Below are 18,134 nucleotides of genomic sequence, written 5' to 3'. Positions count from 1 at the left end.
TCTTATTGTATTCTTCTTCTAACTTCTTTCTCATTATGCAGATTTTGATAAAGCAGCATGACATATGGATGGATGCTCGAGGGACTTTGTAATGCACTTGTGTAGTCTTAGATGAACTTTGTAATGCACTTGTATTTGCGGATGCACTTGTGATGCTTTGTAATACTTTGTGATCTTGTTTGCACTTTAATTACATATATTCGTGTTGTTTGCACTTGGTGATGCACTTGTGTTGTGCTGTTTGCACTTTGTGATGCACTTGTGGTGCTGTTTAGGGGCTGGGCAAATATATATATGTTGTTGTTTGTATCTATGTTTTGCAAATGCAGGGAATTAACAGAAAACAAATATGAAAAAAAGCAGAGAGGGTCTTTGCCTACAGCTTACTGACGGCAACGGCTTTGCCGTCGGTGGACTGACGGCAAAGAAGACACGTGGCGGCAGCCTATGTATCCTGGCAACTCTGGGAATACCAAATTTTCCCAGATTTAAGGCTTTGTCGTCAGCTGTGCTCCAGCTGTCGGCAAAGAGGCGACCAAGGGGACCCAGGTTTTCGGCGTTGCCGTCAGCTTTGCTACGGCTGTGGGCAAAGAGTGGACCCAGGGGACCCAGGGTTTCAGCTTTGCCGTCAGCTTTGCTACGGCTGTCGGCAAAGCCTACCGTTAACCTTCTAACGGGGCTCGGCATGCGCCGTTGCCGCCATTGCTCTTTGCCGTCAGCCCGTGCCACAAAGCTGATGGCAAAGTCTTTGCCGTCGGTCGACCTTCAGCTGACGGCAAAGAAGGTGATTGCCGATAAAATCTTGGCCGGTTCCTTTGCCGACTACACACTGACGGCAAAGCCTTTGTCGTCCGTTAAACTGTCCTTTGCTGTCAACTCTAGCTGTCATCAAACCAGCACATTCCAGTAGTGTTGGTGTTTGATTCCATAACTGATCGGTCCTAACACGTTCGGGGTTGTTATGGGGACCCCCTTAATAAATCGTGTAGTGTTAAGGCTTGTCCGGCCGGACCCAACATTGATTTTAATCTGCTAATCACCTAATAATAATTTGCATAGGGAATAGTTACCCCGAGGATTTAATCAACAACCCGGGCCAGTGCTCCTCATGAGTGTTGGTCCAACCCAGAGGAGCTTATTGCGCTCCCCGGGGCAACTCGGTGTTTTGGCATGGTAACCATCCCTCATCCGTCGTGTCTTGAGACTGAGATACGCGGCTCCTATCGGGGTCGTCGACACGACGGGAGGTCCTGCTAGATTTGTCTTACCTTACGATATATCTTGCGTATACGGATTCCGGTGAAACTTTGGGTCTCCTCAAAGTTGAGGTTTTCCTCTAAGGAATCCGACGAGATCATGGGTTTCGTGATAGAGGATGATTTTTCGGCCCGTGGCAGTTTGTGATGGACTAGTTGGAGCACCCCTGCACGGTTTAATCTTTAGGAAAGCCGTGCCCGCGGTTATGTGGAAAATGTGGATATTTTGTTAACATCCAATTCTAGACAACTTGAAATAACTCTAATAAAACTGCCAACTGTGTGCGTGATACGTCCATTTTGCATCATGCTTTCATGTTGATATTTCTCGATTTTTGAGCTGTTATTACACTTCACGGAACAATAGTTATGCCTTTTCTCTCTTATTTTGCAAGGTTTACATGAAGAGGGAGAATGCCGGCAGCTGGAATTCTGGCCTGAGAAAGGAGCAAGTTTGAGATACCTATTCTGCGCAACTCCAAAAGCCATGAAAATCAACGAGGATTTATTTTGGAATTTATAAAAAATACTGGGCCAAAGAAGTACCAGAGGGGAGCCAGCAGGAGGCCACAAGCCTGCTAGGCGCGGCCTACCCCCCTGGCCGCGCCTAGGGGGCTTGTGGGCTCCCTGCTGGCCCTCTGGCCCCCCTCTTTTGCTATAAGGAGGGTTTCGTTCCAGAAAAAAATCAAGAGGAGGCTTTCGGGAGGAATCGCCGCCGCCACGAGGCAGAACTTGAGCACAACCAATCTAGAGCTCCGGCAGGGTCGTCCTGCCGGGGAAACTTCCCTCCCGGAGGGGGAAATCATCGCCATTGTCATCACCAACACTCCTCTCTTCGGAGGGGACTCATCACCATCAACATCTTCATCAGCACCATCTCATCTCCAAACCCTAGTTCATCACTTGTAACCAATCTCCATCTCGCGACTCCGATTGGTACTTGTAAGGTTGCTAGTAGTGTTAATTACTCTTTGTAGTTGATGCTAGTTGGATTACTCGGTGGAATATTATATGTTCAGATCCTTGATGCTATTCATTACCTCTCTGGTCATGAATATGATTATGCTTTGTGAGTAGTCACTTTTGTTCCTGAGGACATGGGATAAGTCTTGTTATAAGTAGTCATGTGAATTTGGTATTCGTTCGATATTTTGATGCGTTGTATGTTTTTTCCTCTAGTGGTGTTATGTGAACATCGACTACATAACACTTCACCCTTATTTGGGCCTAGAGGAAGGCATTGGGAAGTAGTAAGTAGATGATGGGTTGCTAGAGTGACAGAAGCTTAAACCCTAGTTTATGCGTTGCTTCGTAAGGGGCTGATTTGGATCCACTAGTTTAATGCTATGGTTAGGCTTTGTCTTAATTCTTCTTTCATAGTTGCGGTTGTTTGCGAGAGGGGTTAATCATAAGTGGGAGGTTTGTCCAAGTAAGGGCAGCACCCAAGCACCGGTCCACCCACATATCAAACTATCGAAGTAGCGAACGTGAAACATATGAACATGATGAAAACTAGCTTGACAGAAATTCCCATGTGTCCTCGGGAGCGCTTTACCTCCTATAAGAGTTTGTCCAGGCTTGTCCCTTGCTACAAAAGGGATTGGGCCATCTTGTTGCACCTTTGTTACTATTTTTACTTGCTACTTGCTGCGAATCATCTTATCACACAACTATCTGTTACCGATAATTTCAGTGCTTGCAGAGAATACCTTGCTGAAAACCACTTGTCAGATCCTTCTCCTCCTCGTTGGGTTCGACACACTTACTTATTGAAAGGACTACGATAGATCCCGTACACTTGTGGGTCATCAGTGTGTAACCGTGACTGTCTCCTTCGGAGATCTCTCTTCGAACGAGAACATGGTGGGGTTATGTTTGACGTAGGTAGGTGTTCAGGATCACTTAGTGATCAATCTAGTCTTCGATCGCTCACGTAGAACACCATATAATTACTTTGATCATCGTAAGTTAGCCACCATATATGCTTAGGTTGCTGCAAACCCATACACTAAACCTTTCTCACCTAATAACTTGGCTAGATTCATTACCAAGGTCATTAGATTGCTGAGTCCCCGTGGCTCACGGATTACTACAAACCCCAACAGGTACAGGTACGCCCGACGCGGGAGATCCTGATGACAACCAGCTGAAGTGGGAGTTTGATGAGGACTTTGGCCATCTGTATGTGAACTATCTGGAGGACTGAGGCCGTGGTCGTGATCGTGGGCTAGCATACGGGATGTGTTAGATCATCTGTTTTCTATTTAAAGTCCGTAGCTGGACTTGCTGCTACTCTGAATAATGTGTGTCTGTAAGCTATATGATATATTCTTAACAGATGGCAAGTGTATGCCCTACTTGTTACTCTTTAATTATGTATTGTGATGATTATCCTGTTTGCGAAACGCGTAGATGCGCCCCTTTCCCCTTTTGAGGCCTCGCCCCCAATTAAGGAAAGGGCCGCATCTTAGTCGTTACACTGATAGTTAGAGGTTCAATAATAATGGGTAGTACGCCAAGACAAGTAGACCGTTTATTCATTAGTATCTACTTACTAATCATCCACCTTGAGATATCTATCCAGAACATCTCTCCGGTATTAAGTTGCGAGCCCCACCCAAAGTGTAAACTCAAAGCAACGGGCAACTTCATTAACGAACTATGTGTAAGGTAAACAATCCTTGCAACCGTGGTCACAAGCACCGTTGTTTTCTCCCTGGTGGCAACAACACATCCCCTAGTCTCATGTTTCTATCACTCAAGCTAGACATCGAGGGGCATGAACCCACAATCATGCATGACGCTCCCTCTTGGAGTTACAATCTACTACCAGGCCCAAGCAATAAATAGCAATGGAGAACAAGCATGAATCACTAAGGAACATAATACAAAAGGATAATCAAATATATAACTCATAACAATCTGAACATAATCTCATAATCCATCGGATCCCAACAAACCGAGCATAGAAATAGCAAGAGAATTACATAGATGCCTTGATCATGTAGGGCAGCTCACAAGGACTAACCATTGAAGCACAAGATTGGATAGAAGACATCACATACCTACTGGTCATGGACCCATAGTCCAAGGAGAACTACTCACAGCACGTCCGGGAAGCCTCCATGGTGGTGGAGAAGCTCCCGGAGGTCAATCCTCCCTCCGGCAGGGTGCCGGGAAGAGGTCTCGTGACGCTCCCGATCTCGGAAGCGCTGTGGCGGCGGAATGATGGAGAAATTCACGATTTTGGAAGTTGTGGAAGGGTTTCCTCTTGGAGGACTAAATATAGGCCAAAGGAGGACACCGAAGGAGGTGGGGCCCACCCAGGCGACCTGCTGGCGCGGCCAGGCGGTCGGCCACGCCAGGAGGTTGCCTGGGTTGCCCTTTGCCCCCTCTGGCCCATCTTTGGTGATCTCGAAGCTTCTGTGACGCTGATTTTTTATATATTTTTCCTGGAATTTTTTGGGCTTCGGAAAATTGTATAAAAGCCCCTGCAAAATAGACATCAATAGACAGAAACTAGCACTGTGTGCACTGAGTTAGTAGGTTAGTCCAAATATGTGTAAAATGATATAAAAGTGTAGCAAAACATATAGCAATGTCACCCAAAAGATCATGGAACAAGCAGAAATTATAGATACGTTTGGGACGTATCACAACGTGAGAACCCATTAGACTCGGCAAAAGAATTTCAGGTCCTGTTGAAAAGTTCATAAATGAGATACATCTTTTGTAACCAAAAACAACAGGTTTCCTTATTACCCATAATATCTCTAGTAGTATATGGAATAACAGTATATGGAACTCAATCTACAACATGTGTCATGCTGGGGCATGTACCTTTCCCCTCTCTTCTTCTGAATGTTGGAGCATCATCCATGCGGAGCTGACAATTTGTAAATTAGAGATGAATACAAAGATGCAATGCAATGGTTCAAAAATGTTGAGGTTGAGAAATTTGTTGAGTTTGTAAATGTTGAGTTTGAAAGTATGAAATGTTCCTCTTTTGCTAAAAGGTTACATGTTGTCATTAATCAAGCCCCAACATGAATCTACTTAACCATGTTGCTGCAAGAATGCACAATCAAGCCCCATCATCAATCATCCATGTTCCTGCAAGAATGCACAATCAAGCCCCATCTACATAACAATTTATCCCTCTATATATTAACTTTTTGTGTGCACCGGTAAAATGCAATCGCAACATGAGCACATGATATATATGCAATGTGAACTATCTCATTTTTTATGTCATAACACATGTTTCAACTTTGATATTGAACTTAAAGACATCATGAAGTTTGTAAAAAAAAAACTTAATACGTGTATCTTAAATACAAGAAAGGGATGATGAAAATAAAACATATTTTTTTAAGCAAGAACGTGTCCCTCATTTCTGTAATCTTGTCGAGGGCTTTAGTTGCGGCCCTTGAGCATTTTTTGGGATCATTTGCCATCACGACTCTCAAATACGGACAAGTTGGTACCGCATGTTTTGGCTCAGACCAAAACTACCATTTAGGGGTGATGCCGCTGCCTCTGCCGCTTATGTTGCAGCTTTTAGGGGTGCACATGTCTAAACATTGTGCCCTTCTTGATTGCAGTACTTGTAGTGAACAGTCCTATTTCCAGCTCTTGGCTTCCTTATTTACATTGTCTTCTTCTCTTGTTGTTTCGCCTTCTACTTTTGCTCATCGTCATGCTGCTCTGCCAGTGTATTCTTTCTCTTCTCTCTTTTAGTTGGTTGCCCTTACTTAGGCACACGAGCCAAGTTTTGTAGCATCTCTGAGTGTTGAGATTGTGGTAGGTCATGATGCATTGTTCCTGTTGCGGTAGTGGGTGGTGTTGGTGGTTTTATCTGCTGTTGTTTTGGCAGCACTCCCCTCTTTGCTACTGCTATGGAAGGTTCAAGAACCTTTATTTCTTCATCGAAAATTTGTAGGCATCATCATTAGAACATGCATTGGAGGCGAGCCATGTTAATCTTTAAACACAAGGAGTTGTATTTCAGCATGTTTGTTGAGGGGTGCCCGAAGTCCAACAAACGCTCAGTTCTGCCCATGCTCGTTCTTGCTGCTTCAGACCACCTATCCAACAAGTATCGTTGTGGAATAACTTGCACATTCAGGTGCACCATCACCCTAATTATGTGTGTGCAAATCAAGCCTTTCATCTCAAAGTAGTGGAAACTACATTAAAACACAACTTCTTCCATCATAACTTGCATAAAAAAGAGCTTTGGGTTCTCATAGAAGCTTGATGTTAGCTGGAACTGTAGGCCTTGTCCTTGGTACTCAAGGTCTTGGTTGATGATGTAGCCGGTAGATGTAGTTACTTGTTTCTGGAACTTGCCAGAGGCATTCCATGTGTAGTAACCAGCAGTTTGGAGCTCAATGTTGTACCCGCAACATCACAAAATGAAACAAAGGTCAGAAACAAAATCACAGACATGCTCAACCTAGCACAAACATTTTTGGTGTTCTTTTGGTATAGTGAAGCTCCCATACCAAGCGTATAGTGGCGGAGCGGCTGTTTCACCGGTGAAGCCAGCATTGTCCTCACGATCATGCATTGTTTCCTAGCACATTTCGTATTGCTACACAAACCTCCAAACAGAATCAGTCGGATGAATCAACGTCTTGAAATATGAGTTGAGTCCCTCGGACGTGCCTATTGTGCTCGTGAATGGGAATACGTTGTTTTTGAAGTATGTTGGAGCCCACATGTGCCTTGTACGCCACATGTTCTTCATGTGTTTGATTTTGCACACTTCAAAACAATGCAACATGTGCTGCCATGTGACCTCAAATTCCTCAACAGTTCCTGATTCATTGATGCAAGTGTAAAACATGTCTACAAATGCCCCATCTCTGCTCAGCAGCCTCCCTAACTTAGAGCGTGTGTTTCTAAATACATGAAACTTGTAAAACCTATGGAAGGTGTTTGGAAAAACTTGCTCGATACTTGTTTTCATCGCCTGGTCCTGGCCGGTCATTATATTTTTTGGATGCTCGTTATCCATTGCAACCATCCACTGCTCAGACACCCACTTGAATGCTTCAATTGTCTCATCCGGAAACAAGGTACATTCAAGAGCAATGGTCTCGAGGTGGTTGTTGACCCCAACTATAGGAGCAAAAGGCATGTTGTACCTATTGGTGCAGAATGTTGTATCAAAGAATACATAATCTTTATACTTCCAGTACAACGTCCTTGTTCTTTTATCAACCCAAAACAGCGCAATCACCGAGTTTGTTCCGGGATATTTCTACACCGCAAAGAAAAAAATGGATTCTCGGCCTTCCCCCTCTCAAAGTACTTGATTGTCATATCCATGTCTCAGAATGATATCCCTTGTGGGAGCTTCGCATGTTCATAAGAAACATCTCTCTTTACATATGGGAGTATCCTCGGGTCACCTCCATGGATTCCTCCAAGGACACCCATGCAATCTGAAGTTGACACGTTGACATCATGCAATGTCAACAAGAGCTGGTAATCCTCGGTAGGTATTTTCTGGTGTAGCGGTAGTACCTAACATGCTCAGATTGCTCCATCAACGGATGTGTATGCTCCACAACAAAGTAAGTGATGGTACATCTCTCATTACTAAGCCCAACAATCATATGTGCCTTACAATAATGACAAGACATCATATTCTTCTGACATGTTCTTGTTACATTCATTCCGGCGCTAGGCTGCCTGCTGGAGTTGTTGTTTTCGGTTTCAATGCTCTCTCAGATGCTACTTGTTTCCGCTTTATCGGGTTTTCTAGCTTGTACACACTCAAATATCCTCTTGATTATTATTGCATCCTATTTCTTTCTTGTGCCCCCTCTTCTGGTTAAACTTTGTGGAAGATATATGTGTCGCAAACCCCAACTTGAAGGTGTAGTCATTGTAGAATTTTTGGGCATCGTCAAGTGTGTCAGACACCATGCCAACATAGGGCCGCAGTGGTTGCGATGAGACCCTCCATCATCTGAATTGCCTTGCACTGAATCATCAGCATGCAACAAACTTTCCGAATCTTCACCACCACCACCAAATTTGCCTTCGACATAGCTCTCTCCCTCTTCAGCGCCAGCTTCCTGCAAACAAGCCATATTTTTCTTAGAGAGAGAAACAAAGAAGTGTTGTGCATTCATTTTTTCCTCTGCATGGAATCAACCATTCCTGCCTTGTTTCAGAAATAGAGTTATCATTTTTCTGTCATGCTTCATGGGTTAATTAAGATGCAACTTCTTTTCCTGTAGCATTAGATAAACTTCCACTCACTGTGGTTCTCCTCACATAAGCACACACAATCAGATGATATCAGAGGCATTGACACCTGAGTTATTTATTCCTTTTTTATCATCAAATATGATGATCAACAAGTAACAAACAAGAGATAAATGCAACTAAAAATAAAGGCCATGTTTCAGTTACACAAGGAGCAGACTGGATGGTGGGATTTGCACTGTTTGTACCACAAACAAAAAAACCATAGTGCTTTAGGTTTACACAAGGAGGTATGTTTCTGTACACTGTGTTTTAGGTTCACAGGCACATGTGTTCATGTTTCACAGATATGGGACTCCCCAACTCCCTTGATGCGATCCGGTCGTAGGACCTTCTGGAAACACAAAGGGGGAGGGAGTTGTGAACCAGGCTGAAACTCCAGCTCACGGTGGAAGTACCCCGACAACGGTCGAAGCTGAGAATGATTGTCGTGGTTGTTCTCGAAGCAGGGAACCTCGGTGAGGTCGAGTCGCATCGGATCCAACCATCTGACGAGCGACATGGCGCGTCATGGTGTTGTTGGAGGAGGGACACACGTTGGAGGAAGCAAATTTTTGCGATGACTGGGGCGGCGCCAAGCTGGCCGCAGCTGCGTCGGGTCCGGGCGGATAGGGCGTGCTTTCTGAAACAGAGCTCAGGGCTCCATTGTGGCATGAAGCTATTAATGGTCAACTGGGCGCGGGTTGTTAGATCCAGCTCATAACGAAAAAAAACATCGGACGGACCTTCATGTGGCGGATGTTTCTTATACTTCCTTCGTTTCTAAATATAAATCTTTTAATAGATTTTACTAAAAAATTACATAAGAATGTATATAAATATATTTTAAAGTATAGATTTATTCATTTTACTCCGTATATATATTTAGAAACGAAGGAAGTACATCCGCCGGCCGCACAACACGGCTCACTGTAATTATACGAGGACGACCTTTACTAAAAAATAGACGAACTATAAAGTTGACCCTTGCAGACCCACCAACCAAACCCATCCACCCGTGCATTAAAGGAAAGGGTTAAAATCTCAAATCAATCAACTTGTCGTCATCATGGAGTTCCACAATAACTCGCCTCGAGGCCTCGTCATTCCAAGTACTCCCTTGGTCACGGTTTAGAAGACACAGTTAAACTTACGTGGGTTTTCAAAATAAACAAGGTTTAAGGCGCGAAAGCAATTACTCTTATTAATTAGTACTAGTACTACTCATGCATGCGTCCTCCCAATTTGCTGATCACACATTAGTACTACTATTTTCTCAGTTGATTAGGCGCATTAGCATCTACACCTGCTACATCTCACAACTAATCGGTGACTATCTTGGTTCCAAAGATTTTACAAATATGCTTTCTAAACCGTGACGGAGGGAGTACTTACACTTGAGCAAGCCCTTCACAGACCTTGCCCATACATGGAGCAAAATAGCACGCTTCTTTGGCGCGTGCTGCAGAAGGCAGCACAAGCAGCAAGAACCATTGCTTACCTCCGCCAACACCGTCAGCTCCCTGCCGCTATCTCCCACTGAGCCTGCTAGACTGCACCGACGACGACGATGACGACGACGGGTCACCGAGCTTCCACACGGCGGCGAGCACGCCAGCGGAGGCGCCCCCGTCCGTCCACTCGAGGACGGACAGCCCTGACACCGCCGACATCGACAGCCGCGCCGCGGAGTTCATCGAGCGGTTCCGGCGCAACGCGTCCCTCGAGCTATCGTACTGCTCCCCGGTGACCCCCGCCAGGCCACCCGCGTCGCCGGACGCCTACTTCAACCTCTCGAGGCTGCACGGACCGGCACTGGCACATGCGCGGCCGGTGTGCGGGAGGAGCTCGCCGGGGGCGAGGGCGAGCGCTACGTCCATCAAGTGGCCGACTAGCACGTGCCTCGGAAGAAGGCCTACTGTTCAGGTGTGGCAGTAGCGCGCGGTGCACCGGTGGTGATCCGCATGCAAACCGGAAGAGTCGGGGTTGATCGGCGGACAAAGTTTGGTCAGCCCTTGCCGAGATGGTTTTTGTTTTCACGACATTTTGCGGTCTTTGTGAATATTGTGACTATTTTCTTTCGATCTGTATCAATAGCTATGGGTCTCTCTTTTCACTTATTTACTAGTATGACGCTAGTGCGTTGCTAGGGATTAAAAAATGATTCAGTTGTATTAAACTAGTACTTCCTCCGTCCTAATAATTTTGTTTTAGATTTGTCTAGATATAAATGTATGTAGTCACGTTTTGGTATTTAGATACATTCATTTTTAGATAAACTTAAGACAAGAATTTTAAAACGAATGAAGTAATATATAATATACTGAAGTGATAGTATATATATAACTACCAATGCGTGTGAACATTATAGAGAAGAAGTTCAATCAAGTAGCCAACATTGTGGAGTACTGGCGTAACTTCGCCAAGGACGGAAGCACCATTGCACTATACAATTTCTCTCTTCAAACTCGAAGAATTGGGTTCTAAATAGATGAGGGAGATTGGGGTGTAGTGGGGAAGTGAACACACCACCAACAAAGCAACTTCAATTTTTAAGGTAGGACAGATTTTTTTATTGTTAATAAAGTTCAAAGAAAGGCACTTTTTAGTTGAATTTTTAGCCTTTTTTAAGTCAAACTTCTAGTTTGAAGGTCCATCCCGTGGGTGACTGTTACTTAATTTACGGAGGGGCGATTTAAGGGCCGTCTGGTGAGAGGCGTGTGAATCATCTCTCGCTAGGGTTTCTTGATCTTGAATTCTATCCAAGCACTACAACCACTATGATTCCATCATGGGGCCACGTCCCACATCGTTCTCATTATTCTGTTCTACAGCTCACAACTAAGTCGCCCTTAAGCCCTAACTCCCACCACCCAAACCCTCTCGTGTGTCCTAGGGCGCATGACCGTAAGACACCATACCTAGATCGATTGCAAGTACTCATGATCCATGGAGAAGGTTCAAGGATTGTTGAAGAACATGCGACTATCAGATGCGAAGAAGAAGGGTCGAGATTTAGATGGATCATAGGAGAAAAGTACGGAGAAGTGGAATCACATGTGTTCGAAAAGCTTCTCACAGAGAAATTGACGTGTGTGGAAGGGATGGTGTTGTCTTTGAGGAGAGTTTGGTGTGTGCTTAAGGGAATATCTTCTTATTCACTTCCTTGTGAGCATCAGGTAAAAGTGAGGAATCAATGGAAGATGCATATAGAGTACGAACATACTTGCTCAATTTAAATTCATCACATATATCAAGCATTTCATATCTTCAATGAATATAGTACTTCTCATTGAGAATGCACACTCTACATCTAATACTCTCCAAAGTGGACATACACATCTTCCTCCAATGATGATAAAACCAATGAAAAGGGGACCAAAGCTCTGATACCAATTACGGGATCGAGCAGTGGCGTCTAGAGGGAGGTGAATAATCACTTAACAAGATATATGAGCAATTTTTAGTTTTCTTGAATTTTAGGCAGATTTTGCACAAGTCAAGTTGCACCCAACTATTTCTACACATGCATATCTAGAGACCAAGCACCAAAAAAGTAAACATCATGCATTTGCAAGAAACATAAAGGATGGTAGAGTAGGAAGATCGAACGCAACAATGACACCGAGATTTTTGGCGTGGTTCCGATAGGTAGTGCTATGTACGTCCATGTTGATGGAGATTTCAACCCACGAAGGGTAACGGTTGTGCGAGTCAATGGAGGGCTCCATCCATGAAGGTTCCCTGATGAAGCAACCTTGTTTATGCCATTATGGCTTACATCCACGAAGGACTAGCCTCACTCAGGGTAGATCTTCACGAAGTATGCGATCTACTTGACCTTACAAACTTCTTGGTTTAGCTCATGATTTGGAGGCTCCCAAGCGACATCTAACCAATCTAGGAGACATCACTCTCCAAAAGGTAATAGGTGGTGTATGTATGATGAACTCCTTGCTTTTGTGCTTTAAAAGATAGTCTCCTCAACACTCAATCACTCTCTCACAGAATTTGGCTTGGTAGAAGAGGATGATTGGGTGGAAAGCAACTTGAAAAGGCTAGAAATCAAGATCCATATGGTTGGAATAGAATACCTTGATCTCAACACATGAGTAGGTGGTTCTCTCTCAAACATTGAATGATGTAAGTGTGAAAATGTTTTGAGGGCTCTCGCCAGGAAAGAGAGGGGGTGGGATGGTCTTTATAGCCATCTTCGAAAGTCTAACCGTTAAACCATTATTGCCCAACTTGGTGAAATAGAAGTAAAAACTCGGCTGTACCGACTAGTGCAAAATGTCCTAAATTTTGGATTCTCGGTGATACTGAAGAGAACATCTTGATGAGACTGATTTGGGTTTGCGTAAGCTACTCCAGTACTCTCGTGGCTCCGAAAAGTAAAGCTCTGAAATTCTGAATTTTAACAATACGATACAAGCAACTTGGTCACTACGTTCCGGCTTCACGGAACCAAACCTCGATTGTACCGAGGTGCTAGGGTTTGTCTTGGACTCTGTCTAAGGATAACTTGATGGGATTGATATGGAAATGTTGGTGTCACTGAATTTGGTAGTTTAGGTTTTGGACATAATATTTTTGTGAGAAATTGGATGGGATTTTTGGTGGCATATGTCTCTAAGCACTTGAGCAACCATATCATCATTAGTACCTCATCCACTTTTAATAGTATTGGCTTTCCGATGGGCTCAATAGTGATTTCTCACATAAAACAAAATGTAGAGTCTTGAATCCTTTTCCAATAGGTGTTCCTTTCCATCTTTAGGGATCCTTCTCACATTTCCTACCCATTCCAATCTTTGGACTTCTCCTCAAGTATATTAGATAAAACTGTTAGTCTAAGAGACAATGTGTGTTGTCATTAACTATAAAAACCACAAAGGAAGCATTTGTGCTTTCATAGACCCAAAATGTTCTATTTTAGGAGGCCAATGCTGCTCCATAGTCACGCAGGATGGTGACGCCTTTCTTGGCAAGTAACGAAAAAGATGGGGGTATCTCACCCAATATAGGTTCGGGATACAATATCCTCAACAAAATGGATTAAGGTAGACTTCATAAACTGACACTTTAGGATCCTCCAAGGCTTTCTATAGACCACCTAAGTGGGCAAGGTGCTAAAAATCCATTCGGGAGGTGTCTTTCTTCGATACCAACGTATGTGAAGTGGGTACTCTGATGGTCGTGGAGTAAAGTTTGATATGCAAACATAATTGTTAAATGAAATTTTAAAATATCGAGATAATAAACATAGCCTAGAAGCCTAGAGTCTATACATATAAATTGCCCTCAAAGTAGCAAAATATTACCCATGATGCCACCTACCTTTCCTACTTATATAGGTTTGAGTTGGTGCTGAGTTCACTCCTCCTTCTCCTCTTACACATGGGACCTACTACCACCATAGCTGAAATAATTTTTTTGGCCAATGATAGTTGAACCAACATGTCTCCTGCATCTTTCCCATCTAGAAAAATGTGAGAATTGTTCACACATATAGAAAAATGTGGCAGCAGGCTTCGACCCACAATCAACTCGCCTAAATGCCACTATTCACCACCTCATAAATAAATAAATAAAGCAAGGCTACCATTCACACATTGCACAACACGAGGGTTGTAGGCCCCATGCGTGCATGCCTAGGTTCTCCTTGTATCTTCAGCATTTTCTTGATATTTCTCTGTTTTCCTCATTCTTATTTCATTGATGTTTTTCTCTATATATAACACTACCAACACATCGGCGGCTTGCCATAGGAACGCCGCTTCTCCCCACAGTTGGTAGCTCATGCGCTATTCCTCATTGTCGTAATCACCCACTTCACCTTTGGTCATGAGGACATTTCCTACTTGTAGTACTTGTAATACCAAACACACATTGTAATTTTAGAATGTGGAGAAAGCTATGAGATTGAGCAGCTACAACAGTAAAGCATCGTGAGAGCATTTGGACAATTTTTATAATCAAGCACACACAAAATCTGGAGCTAAGCGCAACAAGTCTTGATAGATGTTATTGTTTTGTCTGTAATCTTGCGGTGAATTATTATGTCGTAGTCTAGGTTGACGTAATGACATTGCACCTAACTCATGATCAATAAAAAACAAACATACTCAATTCAGAAGTTATCCTTTTTTTTCTTTATCAATAGTAAAGTACGGACGAGTTATGCTTTTTCATAGCTCCATAGCAAAGCACGAGCACTATGCTAGTAAGTGATAAAAAATGTTCCGCAGAGGGAATCCACCCGCCTCCTCTATCGACCCATGCAGTAGGAACCTCTTATACAGCTATCTGCTCCTTGGAAGAAGACACGCGTGCCTGTTTGGATCGGCCCATGTCCAAGCACCTGTTTTTAAAATTTCATTTTTATTTGATTTTTCGTCTTCCTTTTTCATCTTTGTTTTTCCACTTCAAATAATTTGGGACTTCCAAAAAGTTTCAAAATAAAAACATTTTTTTTGATATAAAATGTTTAATAACCTAAATATTTGTGGATTCAAAAAAAATCTCATATTCAAAACATGTTCGCAATTTTGAAAACAAATGTTTAGAAAATCCAAAAAAGTTTATGATTTTTTTTAAAAAAATGTTAATAAATTGAACAAAATTTTGCCAATTCAAAAAAATGTTCATGAACTAAAAATATCCTAAATTTTTTTAAAAAATTCTTGGCTTACAAAGTGTTTATTGATTAATAAAATGTTCACCGATTCAAAAAATGATCATGCATTTCAAAAAATGTTCGTAAAATAAAAAAAATCTTCATGGATTTCAAAATTGTTACACCAATTTCCAAAAAAACTTTCGTCCATTTTAGAAATGTTCGCCAATTGAAGAAAAATGCTTATTTTTTCTCAAATGTTTGGTTTCAAATAGTATAAATGTTCATTAATTTTAAAAAAATATTCAAAAATCTATAAAAATGTTCACGAATTTGAAAAATATTCTTGAGTTTAAGACATTATTCGAGATTTTCAAAAATAAGAGCGATAGTGTGATAGAGCATATTTCTCCATGTGTGATTTTGGTAATTGATGGCAATCCCTATGGACTAATAGTTGCCTTAAGTTATATTGAAAGGATTTGTCCAGAGACACTTTGTCGAAGTCCATCTGTTGGTTTCAAAGAATTTATATGGTTACCAAGGTGGTATTCAAGGTTTTATTTAAATATTATTCATGTGAGAGTTAGGCTTATTGCAAGCATGTCTTAAAGAAGAAGATTTTGTGAGCATTCATGTTTGCCTTCAAGACATCATCTTTATGAAGATAGAAGATAAGATACAAGGTTGATCAAGACTAAATCAAAGAGTGAATCAAGTGGATCAACACGCAAAGCGTACAAGATGTATCAAGAAGGATAAAGTGATCCAATGGTATGATAAGAATTGTACATTATGCTTTGTGTACTAACTCATGGTCTACGTGAGAGTTCTATGTGGGGTTAGGTATATTTTCATGGGCTTGCATCAAGAGGAAGATGTCATACAATCCATGGGGGATGACAATAAGTGGTGATCGTCATCAAGAATGCGGTGTGCAAGTTCAGGTGGAGCATCACGAAGAGATTATGCTTGAAGTTGTCGTCCATTATGATGACAATGGACTTGTGAAGATGTGTCGAAGAGTGTCTCATCCATAGTGGAGTATCGGGGAGCAATCAACTAGTCTTCATCGAGCCAACGCAATCAAGAAATGTGGCCCATCTTGAGAAAGTCGAGATCGTCATCATCTAGCTCAAGTGGACTATTTGCAAGGTATATGTTTGCCCTTGATAGGTTTTCTATTTTACCGGTCTCGTGGTGGTAGCTGGGAGACCGGGTTATAGGATCGAGTATGTACTATCAAGGGGGGCTCTCATATGAGTAGCTTGATAGTATCATTAGTTGAGATCTCAAACCATTTTCATCCTTGCATCATCTTTCTTGGTTCTTATTTGCTGCTTCTCTTTGTGAGTTTTAGAGATTATGGTCATCTTCATTAGCTTGAGTTCATCGAAAATGGAGTCAATATTCTTCATCTATGATGTTTTCAATGTTAGAGTTTTTGTCGATTCTTCATTCATAGAGGTTTCACATCTCTTCTTATTATCATTGTTGGATAGATCTTGTCGTCCCGAACCCAACAAACTTGAGTTTTCTCAATTCGGAGTTCATTTGCTGAAGTTATGGTAGTTCTGGTGTTCCTGCATTCATGTGTTGCTTCCTTTCTCGTCCGTAAAGATCCCAGCAGTAGTACCGCCCAACAGTGGTACTACCTCTTTTCTGCGGTAGTACCACCCTGGTTAACGATAGTACCGCTCTCGGGCGGTAGTGCCCCCTGGCTAGTGTCGCTGGTTGTGCCGATGCCCTTGGGTCTCGACACTTTTCATGTCGGACAGAGAGGTTTCTGGAGTGGTAGTTCTGGGCGGTAGTACCGCTTATTACTACCGCGCCACTTATGCACATGTTTTCTTGGGCTGGATTCTCCATGGATCTTGAGCGGATGTAGGAGGTGGTACTACCCTTTATGGGCGGTAGTACCGCTCCTGGCAGCGGCAGTACTGCTCCGGAGGAACTACCCCTATTGCCTTCCCTCCTGACTTGCTAGTCACAGCCGCAGCGGTAGTACCACTGCCAGGAGTGGTACTACCTCTTATCTACGGTAGTACGGCTCTCTCGAGCGGTAGTACGGCTGAGCGGGTAACGGTTGGATTTTTTCCTTCCTATAAAAGGGGTTCTTCTTCCCCACTGAACTCTATCTTTTGAGATGTGCTCTTCCCCCATTGTTGACCTTCTTCGAGCTTGCTAACTCTCAATCCCTCCAATGATTCTTGATAGTTCTTGAGGAAAAAAAGATGGTAGATCTAGATCTACATTTCCACCACCCACTTTCTCCTCTATGTGAGGGGAACCCCTTGGATCTAGACCTTGGAGTTTTTTGTGAGCTCCTTGTTCTTCCTCTCATATTTCTCCATAGCTTTTGTTATTGTGGAGGGATTTGAGTGTAAGGGACTTGACCACTTCGTGTGTTCTTGCCATTGCATTAGTTGCATCGGTTTGAGTTCTCCACGGCGATACGTGGAAGTGGAGTTTGAGAAGCTTATTACTCTTGGATGCTTGTTACCCTAGAGCTTATTCATCTTGGGTGCTTTGGCGTCATAGAAGCTTGGTGGTGTCACCGAGCTCAATCATTGCGGTGTATAGCTCCGGGCAAGCGTCGGGGTCTCCAATTAAGTTGTGGTGATTGCCCCGAGCAATTGATGTCACCCAGGAGCCACAATCCATTATGGTGAAGCTTCGTGGTGTTCTTGGGAGCCTCCAATTAAGTTCTAGAGATTGCCCCAACCTTGTTTGTACGGGTTTGGTGAACGCCCTCAGGGGTCGCTTAGTGGAATCACGATATCTTGCATTGTGCGAGGGCGTGAAGAGATTACTGCGGCCCTAGTGGTTTCTTAGGGAGCATTGTGCATCCACACCGTTTTAAACGGAGCTTAGCATCCCTAACAGTGTGGAATTCGGGATACATCGTCGTCTCCGCGTGCCTCAGTTATCTCTTACCCGACCCCCTTACTTATGCACTTTACTTTGTGATAGCCATATTGCTATATATCTTGTTA

This window comes from Hordeum vulgare, chromosome 7H (assembly GCF_904849725.1).
Source record: "Hordeum vulgare subsp. vulgare chromosome 7H, MorexV3_pseudomolecules_assembly, whole genome shotgun sequence".
Lineage (NCBI taxonomy): Eukaryota > Viridiplantae > Streptophyta > Magnoliopsida > Poales > Poaceae > Hordeum > Hordeum vulgare.
This window is presented reverse-complemented; position numbering follows the sequence as displayed.